Here is an 11,330-nt window from a genome sequence, read left to right as displayed (position 1 = left end):
GGTTGGTGCCACCAAACGGGACCAAATGCCTCTTTTCAGCAGCCCAAAGGGCGGGAAGCAGAGGCCTTTAGTCCCGGTTGGTGGCACCAACCGGGACTAAAAGGAGGTCATTGGTCCCGGTTGGTGCCACCAACCGGTACCAAAGCCTCCCTTTAGTCCCGGTTGGTGCCACCAACCGGTACTACAAGCCTTGTGCTGCCCGCGTCGCGGCATGAAAGTTTAGTCCCACCTCGCTAGCTTAGGGAGCTCGAGAGTGGTTTATAAGCCCCAGTCCCGCTGCCCTCTCAAGCTCCTCTCAAATGCAGGCTTACGGGCCTAAACTCACTATATGTGCTTGTGGGCCTATTGGGCCAACTACGAGCCTGAATCCTGGCCCATTGTTGGGTTTCTAGTCATATTCAGACCGTGGTGGCCCTATAGGTGGCACTTTTTTTATTTTTTTTGTTTTATTTTTTGCTTTGAATTATTTATTTTCTTTTGATTTTTGCTTTTTTTTCTTTTTTTTTCTTTTAGCTCTGAATAATTATAATCTTTCTGTTACTCCATTAGTTTCCAAATTTGAAGAATTATAATCTTTATGCAACTAAAAATATATTTGGAGTGATTCTTTTTCCTGCTATTTAATATTACTGCGTTTTAACATTATATTGAAAAATAGATTTTGTTATTTTAGTTTCTATCAAAAAAAACTTTATGACAATTCTTTTTGCTACTAAAGTTTCTAACAAAAACTCTTTATGATAATTATTTCTAATTTTTATGTTTTGAATAGAAAATACTTTGATAATTTTAGTTGCATAAATTTTATATAACATTAGTTTAAAAAATACTAGAGGTTCATAAAAGCTTTTTAGTTGATTCCTTTTGCTATTAGAGTTTTATAAAAGCATTTACTACTTTTTTTTGAGCTATAAGACCTTGAAATTGAAAAGCATTTCAAATGAACTCTGAAAAGGTTGAAAGTTGGCATGGTATCATCATTTCACCCACATAGCATGTGCTAAAAAGTTGAGGGTTATGGGAAAAACTGGATACACTTCGTGTACAAAATGGACAATCTCTTTTGAAGTATCAGGGTTTCATACGAAAACTCATTTTTTACACAGGGATTTCATTATTTTAAACTTATTTGAACTCCTGACTTTTTGTGTGTTCAAAATGCACCATTCAAAGTCACATCATCAATTTTCAATCCTTTGTGACTTCATTTGTTATTTTTCATGCATTTACTGATTATTTTGATCTATAAGACCCTGAAATTTAAAAGCATTTCAAATGAACTCTGAAAAAGGTTTGAAGTTGGCATGGTATCATCATTTCATCCACATAGCATGTGCAAGAAAGTTGAGAGGGTTACAGAAAAAACTGGATGCACTTCATGTACAAAACGGACAATCTCTTTCGAAGTATAAGGCTTTCATATGGAAACTTGTCTGTTACAGCAGTCATTTCAAATGAACTACGAAAAGGTTGAAAGTTGGCATGGTATCATAATAATAGTTGTGGAGAAAGTCTTCACTATTTCTTTGCTTGTGTCCTTTTCTTATTGCGCCGTAACCATGGATAATCTTCATCCTTTATCAGGATGCTTGGGTCAGCCTTGACTTTGAAGGGAGGAATTTCATGAAACTTTTCATAACCTTCGGACATGTCTGTCTTGTCCTCCACTCCTACGATGTCCCTTTTTCCTGAAAGAACTATGTGGCGCTTTGGCTCATCGTATGATGTATTCGCTTCCTTATTTTTTCTTTTTCTCGGTTTGGTAACCCTTCACATAGATAACCTCTGCCACATCATTGGCTAGGAGGAATGGTTCGTCAGTGTACCCAAGATTGTTCAGATCCACTGTTGTCATTCCGTACTGTGGGTCTACCTGTACCCCGCCTCCTGACAGATTGACCCAGTTGCATTTAAACAAAGAGACCTTAAAATCTACTCCGTAGTCAATTTCCCATATGTCCACTATGTAACCATAATATGTGTCCTTTCCCCTCTCGGTGGCTGCATCAAAGCGGACACCGCTGTTTTGGTTGGTGCTCTTTTGATCTTGGGCGATCGTGTAAAATGTATTCCCATTTATCTCGTATCCTTTCCAAATCATTACAGTCGAAGATGGTCCCCTGGACAACGAGTACAACTCCTCACAAACAGTGTTTTCACCTCTGAGACGTGTTTCCAACCAACTGCTGAAAGTCCTAATGTGTTCACATGTAATCCAGTCGTCGCACTGCTCCGGGTGTTTGGAGCGCACACTGTTCTTGTGTTCATCGACATAAATGGTCACCAAGGTAGAGTTCTGTAGAACTGTGTAGTGTGCTTGAGACCAAGAATATCCGTCCCTGCATATTATTGTCTCCCCTCCAAGCGTGCCTTTTCCAGTCAGTCTCCCCTCATACCGCGATTTAGAGAGACCTATCTTCTTAAGGCCAGGAATGAAGTCAACACAAAACCCAATGACATCCTCTGTTTGATGGCCCATGGAGATGCTTCCTTCTGGCCTAGCGCGGTTACGGACATATTTCTTTAGGACTCCCATGAACCTCTCAAAGGGGTACATATTGTGTAGAAATACGGAGCCCAGAATGACAATCTCGTCAACTAGATGAACTAGGACGTGCGTCATGATATTGAAGAAGGATGGTGGGAACACCAACTCGAAACTAACAAGGCATTGCACCACATCACTCCTTAGCCTTGGTATGATTTCTGGATCGATCGCCTTCTGAGAGATTGCATTGAGGAATGCACATAGCTTCACAATGGCTAATCGGACGTTTTCCGGTAGATGCCCCCTCAATGCAACCGGAAGCAGTTGCGTCATAATCACGTGGCAGTCATGAGACTTTAAGTTCTGAAACTTTTTCTCTGCCATATTTATTATTCCCTTTATATTCGACGAGAAGCCAGTCGGGACCTTCATACTAAGCAGGCATTCAAAGAAGATTTCCTTCTCTTCTTTGGTAAGAGCGTAGCTGGCAGGATCTTCATACTGCTTTGGAGGCATGCCGTCTTTTTCGTGCAAACGTTGCAGGTCCTCACGTGCCTCAGCTATATCTTTTGTCTTCCCATACACGCCCAAGAAGCCTAGCAGGTTCACACAAAGGTTCTTTGTCACGTGCATCACGTCGATCGAAGAGCGGACCTCTAGGTCGTTCCAGTAGGGTAGATCCCAAAATATAGATTTCTTCTTCCACATGGGTGCGTGTCCCTCAGCGTCACTCGGAACATCTAGTCCGCCGGGACCCTTTTCAAAGATTACGTGTAAATCATTGACCATAGCAAGTACGTAATCACCGGTACGCATGGCGGGCTTCTTCCGGTGATCTGCCTCGCCTTTGAAATGCTTGCCTTTCTTTCGACATTGATGGTTGGTCGGAAGAAATCGATGATGGCCTAGGTACACATTCTTCCTGCAGCTTCCCAGGTATATACTTCCGGTGTCAACTAAACAGTGCATGCATGCATGGTATCCCTTGTTTGTCTGTCCTGCAAGGTTACTGAGAGTGGGCCAATCGTTGATGGTTACAAAAAGCCACGCGTGCAGGTTAAATTCCTCCTGTCTGTGCTCATCCCACACACGTACACCGTTTCCATTCCACAGCTGTAAAAGTTCTTGAACTAATGGCCTTAGGTACACATCAATGTCGTTGCCGGGTTGCTTAGGGCCCTGGATGAGAACTGGCATCATAATGAACTTCCGCTTCATGCACATCCAAGGAGGAAGGTTATACATACATAGAGTCACGGGCCAGGTGCTGTGATTGCTGCTCTGCTCCCCGAAAGGATTAATGCCATCCGCGCTTATACCAAACCATACGTTCCTTCGGTCATGTGCAAACTCAGCCCAGTACTCTCTCTCGATTTTTCTCCACTGCGACCCGTCAGCGGGTGCTCTCAACTTCCCGTCTTACTTACGGTCCTCATTGTGCCATCGCATCAACTTGGCATGCTCTTTGTTTCTGAACAGTCTTCTCAACCGTGGTATTATAGGAGCATACCACATCACCTTCGCAGAAACTCTCATCCTGCGGGGCTCGCCGTCAACATCACCAGGGTCATTCTGATCTTATACCGCAATGCACCGCATACCGGGCATGCGTTCAAATCCTCGTACGCACCGCGGTAGAGCATGCAGTCATTAGGGCATGCATGTATCTTCTGCACCTCCAATCCTAGAGGGCATACGACCTTCTTTGCTGCGTATGTACAGTCGGGCAATTCGTTATCCTTTGGAAGCTTCTTCTTCAATATTTTTACTAGCTTCTCAAATCCTTTGTCAGGCACAGCATTCTCTGCCTTCCACTGCAGCAATTCCAGTATGGTACCCAGCTTTGTGTTGCCATCTTCGCAATTGGGGTACAACCCTTTTTTGTGATCCTCTAACATGCGATCCAACTTCAGCTTCTCCTTTTGACTTTCGCATTGCGTCCTTGCATCGACAATGACCCGGCGGAGATCATCATCGGGCACATCGCCTGGTTCCTCTTGATCTTCAACAGCTTCCCCCGTTGCAGCATCATCGGGCACATTGTCTAGTTCCTCCTGATCTTCAGCAGCTCCCTCCGTTGCAGCATAACCGTATTCAGGGGGCACATAGTTGTCATCGTCCTCTTCTTCTTCGCCGTCTTCCATCATAACCCCTATTTCTCCGTGCCTCGTCCAAACATTATAGTGTGGCATGAAACCCTTGTAAAGCAGTTGGGTGTGAAGGATTTTCTGGTCAGAGTAAGACTTCGTATTCCCACATTTAGTGCATGGACAACAAATAAAACCATTCTGCTTGTTTGCCTCAGCCATTTCGAGAAAATTATGCACGCCCTTAATGTACTCGGAGGTGTGTCTATCACCATACATCCATTGCCGGTTCATCTGCGTGCATTATATATAATTATGTGTGTCAAAAGTAAGAAAATCAGACAAATATCTACCTAAAGTAAGAAAATCAGATAAGTATCAGAAAGAAGATAAGAACAAGAGGCTCACCACGGTGGTGCCGGCGACGAGATCGGCGCGGGCTATCAACGGCGGTGAAAACGGGGACGGGGCGTGACGGACCGCTAAACCTAGACAAATCTCGAAAGAAATGGAGCTCTGAGGTCGAGCTTCGAGTGGAGAAAGCTTAACTAGTGTGGCTCGTGCATTTCATCGAACACATCATGTGCATAGGAGGTGAACTAGAGCACCCAAATGCTCTCTCCTCGCCGGATTCAAAAAACAAAGCACTGGAGTGCTCTGCCGCGGCGGTGGATATATATAGGCAAGTTATTGGTCCCGATTCATGGCATGAACCTGGACTAAAGCACCCCCTTCTGTCCCGGTTCATGCCACGAACCGGGACCAATGGTTGTGGGCAAGGAGCGAGGACCATTGATCCCGGTTCGTCGCTTGAACCAGGACAAATGGTTTCACACGAACCGGGACCAATGCCCACGAGGCCCCGGCCGCCCCCCTGGGCTCACGAACCGGGTCTAATACCACCCTCGGGTCCCGGTTCTTAAAGAACCGGGACTAATGGGCTGGCCAGGCCCGAACGGTAGCCCTGTTTTCTACTAGTGATAGTATCTTTGGTCTCTAGATGTGCATCTTATTATCTGCGGATTTCGGGAAAAGGTGGTTTAAATTTACCATATATCTGCTGTTTGTCCTATTTCTTAAATAGGAATGTAGTGAAAATAGATAATCATCTTTATTTTTGCACTAAAAGAAAAGGATAATAAATTTACTTTGTATTGAATTCCATCCCATGCTCTCTAACCAGGGTTTTTTCAGTGAAAAAAACAAGAGCAAGTTGTGTGAACCAGGTTTGCGGATTGTGTAGTGGGAAAGGAGAGAAAGAAGTCGAGTGGAAACTGTGCATGGCCCGCAATGTACAGCCCCGGTTACATACACAACCGAAAGGACATTTAATCTTTTCCCTTGGTTATGTGGCCGGCGGCGCACAGCTTGTCCCGTCCGTCATCGCTAGACCGATCGCTACAGGCTCCGACAGTGACCGGCGTCGTTGCCTTGCTGGAATTCTCTACTGGCAGTTGCTTCCTTCTTCCAGCGGCGGTGATGGGCGGGCGGTTATCTTCTTGGAGCAGACAGCGTCCGCGCTGGACAGAGATCCGACCAGCGCGCTGTGCATTGTCTCGAGGGAAGTACTGCTGCAATATCTTTGTGGGCCGCGCGGCCGAGGCATCCAGAAGCTCATAGACCCGCCACAGTCGGCAGCTTCCCTGTTGTGTGATCGGCTTGCGCGTCAGGGCTGTAGGGAGCCACCGGTCACGCCAGATCTGTATGTTGCTGCTGTCGCCGACGCGCCTTAGGCCTTGTACAATGAGAGGTGTTTAGGGAAGATGCTTAGAGAAATAAACCAGATTTTTTTTAAGCACCGGTGCTTATTTGTATAAAATAGACGTTTAACTAAGCGTCTCTCCTGTAGAAATAGGCATCGGTGCTTCAGAAAAACCCGGTTTATTTTTCTAAGCATCTCTCAAGCACCTCCTATTGTACAAGGCCTTACAAGCCCTTTTTTGAGGAGCTCCAAGCCATACTGAATGGCCTGCCACATAGGGGACGCATTCCCCGAGAAGACTCTATCCTCAAGCCAACCCTCCGGATAATATTAAGCTTTGAGAACCTGCGCACATAACCTGTGAGGATTAATCGTTAGCCTCAATGCCTGCCTTCCCAGAAGGAATTCGTTAAAAAGATAGAAGTCTTTGAACCCCAAGCCACCCTACATTTTATGCGCCATAATATTCGGCCTGGCCGTCCAATGCGTTTTCCTTTTGCCTTCAGAAGAACCCCACCAGAAGTTACGAACCATCCTGTTGAAGTTGTTGACATTGGAAGCTTGAAGGCCCCCATGATATATGTTGGGATCGCCTGTGCAACAGCCTTGATCATCGTTTCCTTCCCAGCACTAATCCGATTCAAAAGCCTTGACTGTAAATTCTGAAATTTCCCCCTCGACATACACCCCTCAGGTGTAGGCAGGCCAAGATATTTCTCCTCAAAAGTGACAAGATTGACTTGCAGCACCAAGCGGACCTTCTCCTGATTATGTTCTGTACATAACCTCCCAAACAGTACGATACACTTGGATGGATTAAAAACAGGGAGAGAGGATCACCTTGTCGAAGCCCACATGTTGGTGCAAACGAATCCAAGAGGGCCCCATTAAATTTCACTGTCTCTCATTGAGGTGACGCAAGTCATAATCCATTCCACCCACCGGCGATCAAAACCCAAGTTTTGCATCCTTCACTTCAAGAAGGTCCAATCTACCCTGTCATAAGATTTGGACAAGTCCAACTTGTAAGCACAGAAACTCCTTTCCAGGTCTCTTTCCTTCTGAATGTAATGTAAATGAGTGTAATGTGTTTTCTGAAATGAGTGAAATCTATCATTTGTAATGAGCATAATGTGTTTTGTGAAATGAGCAAAATCTATCTTATGTAAATGACTGTAATTTGTGTCCAACACCAACCGACAACCCGTACGATTCTCAGTTGGGGTGGGCCCTTCACCTAATTTCTACCCAATAAGAAAATCCCAGCTCAGCCTCTCCGTTGATGGCGTCATGTACCATTGATCGATCAGGTGCACTTTGAAGATACGATGAGTACACAAGACCGCAAATGAGTCAATTACTAGCTAGGGCAGCTGGTGCAATCATTTTCGTTAATTAGACATAAAAGAATGGAACAGTGGCAGTACTGGGGTACTGGCTAGCTAGGGCTCGTGTCAACAGTGCTAGGGCGACACTGCCTGCCTAGTGTGTTCATTCAATCACTTTTACATTGGGCCACGCGTTACAGACACATGTCCGGCTGATGGTTTATTATGTCGACATCAAGTGTGCCTATTTACGAGCTCAAGTACCATGTCCATGTGATTCATTCTTTGTTAATATTTGAATTCTGAAGTTGGACGTGATTAATTATGTTTCCGACTAAGACATATCTTGGAGTTAGTGTGAGCATTTCAAAGATATACGAAGACTTGCGTCCTCGACAATATATTTCATATTATTTCCGGACAAATTTCATAAATTTTAACGAAATTTCGAACCCTACAATATAGTTCCTACTTACATACACATGTGTGTACGAATCAAATGTATGATCAATATATCGAGGAAGGGAGAGCGTTTACATCTGCTTCCCTTCCATCGTAAATCATACATACACTTTTTGTATTAGTATAGCAAACCAGTAGTACCGCGTACGTACGCATCTGAGCTGCCTCAGCGGTGGCAACCCAATCCACGCACTGCACAATATATACATAATGTGCACATACGTATGGCATACACCCTCTTAATTATACATAAGGGCATACGGACACTAGCTCATAGGGGTAGGGTGTGCGCGTGTGCGTTCATTGGGGTGAGTGTATACTCGCGTATGCAAGCAATTTCGATTGTACTATGTTAAAAGAATAGTTAGCTCCATCAGAAGTTAATGGGGTAGACAGGCTGCATGTCGGGGTAGAAGAGTCCCCAGTGCTGCTCCACGCCGCTGGCCTTCTGGTTCTCGTTGGACATGGCGAAGATGTAGGTCTCGATGGCAACCTGGTGGCGCGGGGTTCCGCGCCCGACGTGGTTGATGAGGTGCTGGTTGTAGAACCTGGCGTTGGCTGGAGTCGCCGCGGTGCCGCCGCCCGACGGCCACCGCTCTCCGACACCACCAGCTTCACGTTAAAGCCGCTGTGCTTGGCCATGGCTGTGTAGAAAGCGTCAACCGTGGGGTCGAACAGGTTCTGGTACCCGAAGCCACCGTACTGGACCACGGTGCTGGACGCGGTGAAGAGGGCGTAGCTCCTGTCCATGGCGCTCGGGTTGTACGCCCAGGCGAGGTACGGGTAGATGTTGGCCATGAGCGGTGCGCGCGTGCGGGCAAGGAACTGCAGCACGGGGCCCATGAACGAGGCCGCCTCTGCGGTGAAGGACCCGGCAGAGGGCGGACTGTATCGAAAATATATTTTAGAGCATATGCACCCAGGCCCTCTCTATCTAGCCATCCATTTTTTGCTTTAAGATTCGTGCAAATATATTTCTCTTTTTTGTTTCTCCCACATAGAATATATCTTGAAGTTCAAACCTATGCAGCGTGACAAAGCTTTCTGAGTAGAATCTAGGATAAATCGTACAGATTTTTTTGTCAAACATAAATATACAAAATACATTTTGTTTGATTAAAAAATCATATTTTTAGTATTTACGTCGGACAAAAAAATCTGAAAGATTTATCCTAGATTCTAGTTAGAAAGCTTTGCCATCCTGCATAGGTTTCAACTTCAAGATATGTTCTATGTAGGAGAAGCAAAAAAAAGAAAATTTCGTATAGAAACTTAGTTGTGTCGCACGGATCTTAAAGCGATATTGGAGAGCTAGGATAGCAGGGCCTGGGTGCATGTGCTCTAAAAATCCACGTCCGCGGACTGTATACGCCGAGGATGGCCTGGGACACCGACGTGGTCACCTTGATGTGGCCCAGCCCGGCGGAAGCGAGCGCGCCATGCACGTTCTTCATTGCCGGGACGAGGTTCCGGGTGGCACCGCCGGCGACCTCGTTTCCGATGCAGGCGTACCGGAATGAAACCTTGGGGTACGCCTGGATGTTGCTCCTGACCCACGAGGCGGCGGCGGCCGGGCTGACGGCGAGGTTGGGGATCACGTCGTTAGGCGCCCCGACGACCATGTAGATGCCCGTGCCGCCGACGGCCTGCAGCGCCGCCTGGTCGGGGGTGTACAGCCGCATTGATTTGATCCTGTTGGACTTGAACATGCCCACGATGGTGCTCGCCGCCGGCAGGTTATTGGCGCTCATGCCGTAGCACACCCCGATGGACACGACGACTGCATGCGCGTAAGGTACATGTAACATTGGTTCGTTAACCTCTGAGAAAATAACCTGTTATTACAGGCAGCCACATGCATATTTGGGGTATGCGATTGGATGGTCGGCTTTCCTACCAGTGTCGGGACATCGATCCGAAATGATATGCGGATAGATAGGGTGTACTACCTCCTTTCTGGTTTATTGGTGTGCTTAGTATTTTATGCCAAATTTTAACAATATATTTAACTTAGAAAATTATAATGCATGTCACCAAATATTACATAGTTGGATTCATATTTAAACATAGTTTTTAATTATATTGTTTTTGTTACATGCTTCAAAATTTGTTTAGTTAGATCTAAGATCAAAATTATATACAAAATACGAAGAAGGCCAATAAATCACGACTAAGGTAGTACGACTTAGGGGTCAGCCGCTAGATGCCCTAAGGAAGAATATGATGGCGGCAATGCATTTTTCGCCAAAAAAAATTGTGGCAATGCATGAACACACAGCAAGCGAGCAGCCGCCTTTTCATCTGTTGGCGAGGGATCTCTCCGAAAAGGACATTTAACTGAAATCTTGTACGCATGCATGATGCATGCATGCGTGTAGATTCTAGGTTTGCATAACTGTTTTTTAGATCTTTTTAGTTCATAGGATAGGATTATTATAGGAATAAAAAACTTATAGGAAATAAGATGTCATGTATCTCAAATATTATGAGTAGAAACAGAAAAAAATGTCATTTGGTTCACATCAGGAATTTTTTCATTGAGTCTAGGCTCATGCTTATTTTTCTTTGAAATATGAAAGACTAGAACCAATCCTATGTTGGAATAGGTATCCATTTCTATGAACCAAAGGGCTCTAAAGGAAAAAAAATCCTATAAGAACTATAAAATTCCTTCAAACCAAAAGGAGGCCTTATCTTTTTCACCCACATACTCTAGTGGTTGATGCCTGACTTAAATATTGTTTTTGTTACTAAAGTACGTAAATCATAGTTATTTCTTTTCAAGCCATTTCAGGCAGACCAAACTTGGAAAGGCCAGCAGACCCAACACCTGGGTTATGTTAGTCAGTGCATCTTTAAAGGAGACTCTCAAACCTCTGGTATATGTCTGGATTATAGTGTCCGTACCGTTTATGTTAAATTTTGTCATTCAATGGGATCCCATCGGTCCGTAGAGTGATCTGAACGTCCGTTTTCCGGCAAATCCAAGACAAACTGATGGAATTATACTGGTGTCCGGACATTCACTTGACCAACGAAAATCACCATGTGGTCCTCTCTTTTCCTCCCAAACAAACAAATACAGATTAATTTATGAAAAGGATTAGATGTCTCTCTCCCGCATCATGTCCAGGATCACGTCCGGACATAAAAACCGACGTATACAGAGCCATTTGCGGGTCAGCCTTGAAGTGGCTAGTGATTTGATGGCGTCATGTACCATTGATCGATCAGGTGCACTTTGAAGATACGATGAGTACACA

The 11,330-nt window shown here is 45.1% G+C and overlaps 1 pseudogene; it reads right to left on the bottom strand.

Annotated features, from left to right (window-relative positions):
* Positions 1 to 8,440: 8,440 nt before the first annotated feature.
* Positions 8,441 to 9,875, bottom strand: LOC123158760 (lichenase-2-like; annotated as a pseudogene).
* Between the last annotated feature and the right edge of the window lie 1,455 nt (positions 9,876 to 11,330).

This window comes from Triticum aestivum, chromosome 7B, assembly GCF_018294505.1.
Source record: "Triticum aestivum cultivar Chinese Spring chromosome 7B, IWGSC CS RefSeq v2.1, whole genome shotgun sequence".
In the NCBI taxonomy this organism is placed as follows: domain Eukaryota; kingdom Viridiplantae; phylum Streptophyta; class Magnoliopsida; order Poales; family Poaceae; genus Triticum; species Triticum aestivum.
Note: the sequence above shows the minus strand (reverse complement) of the source record. Positions and strands in the feature narration are given on the sequence as shown.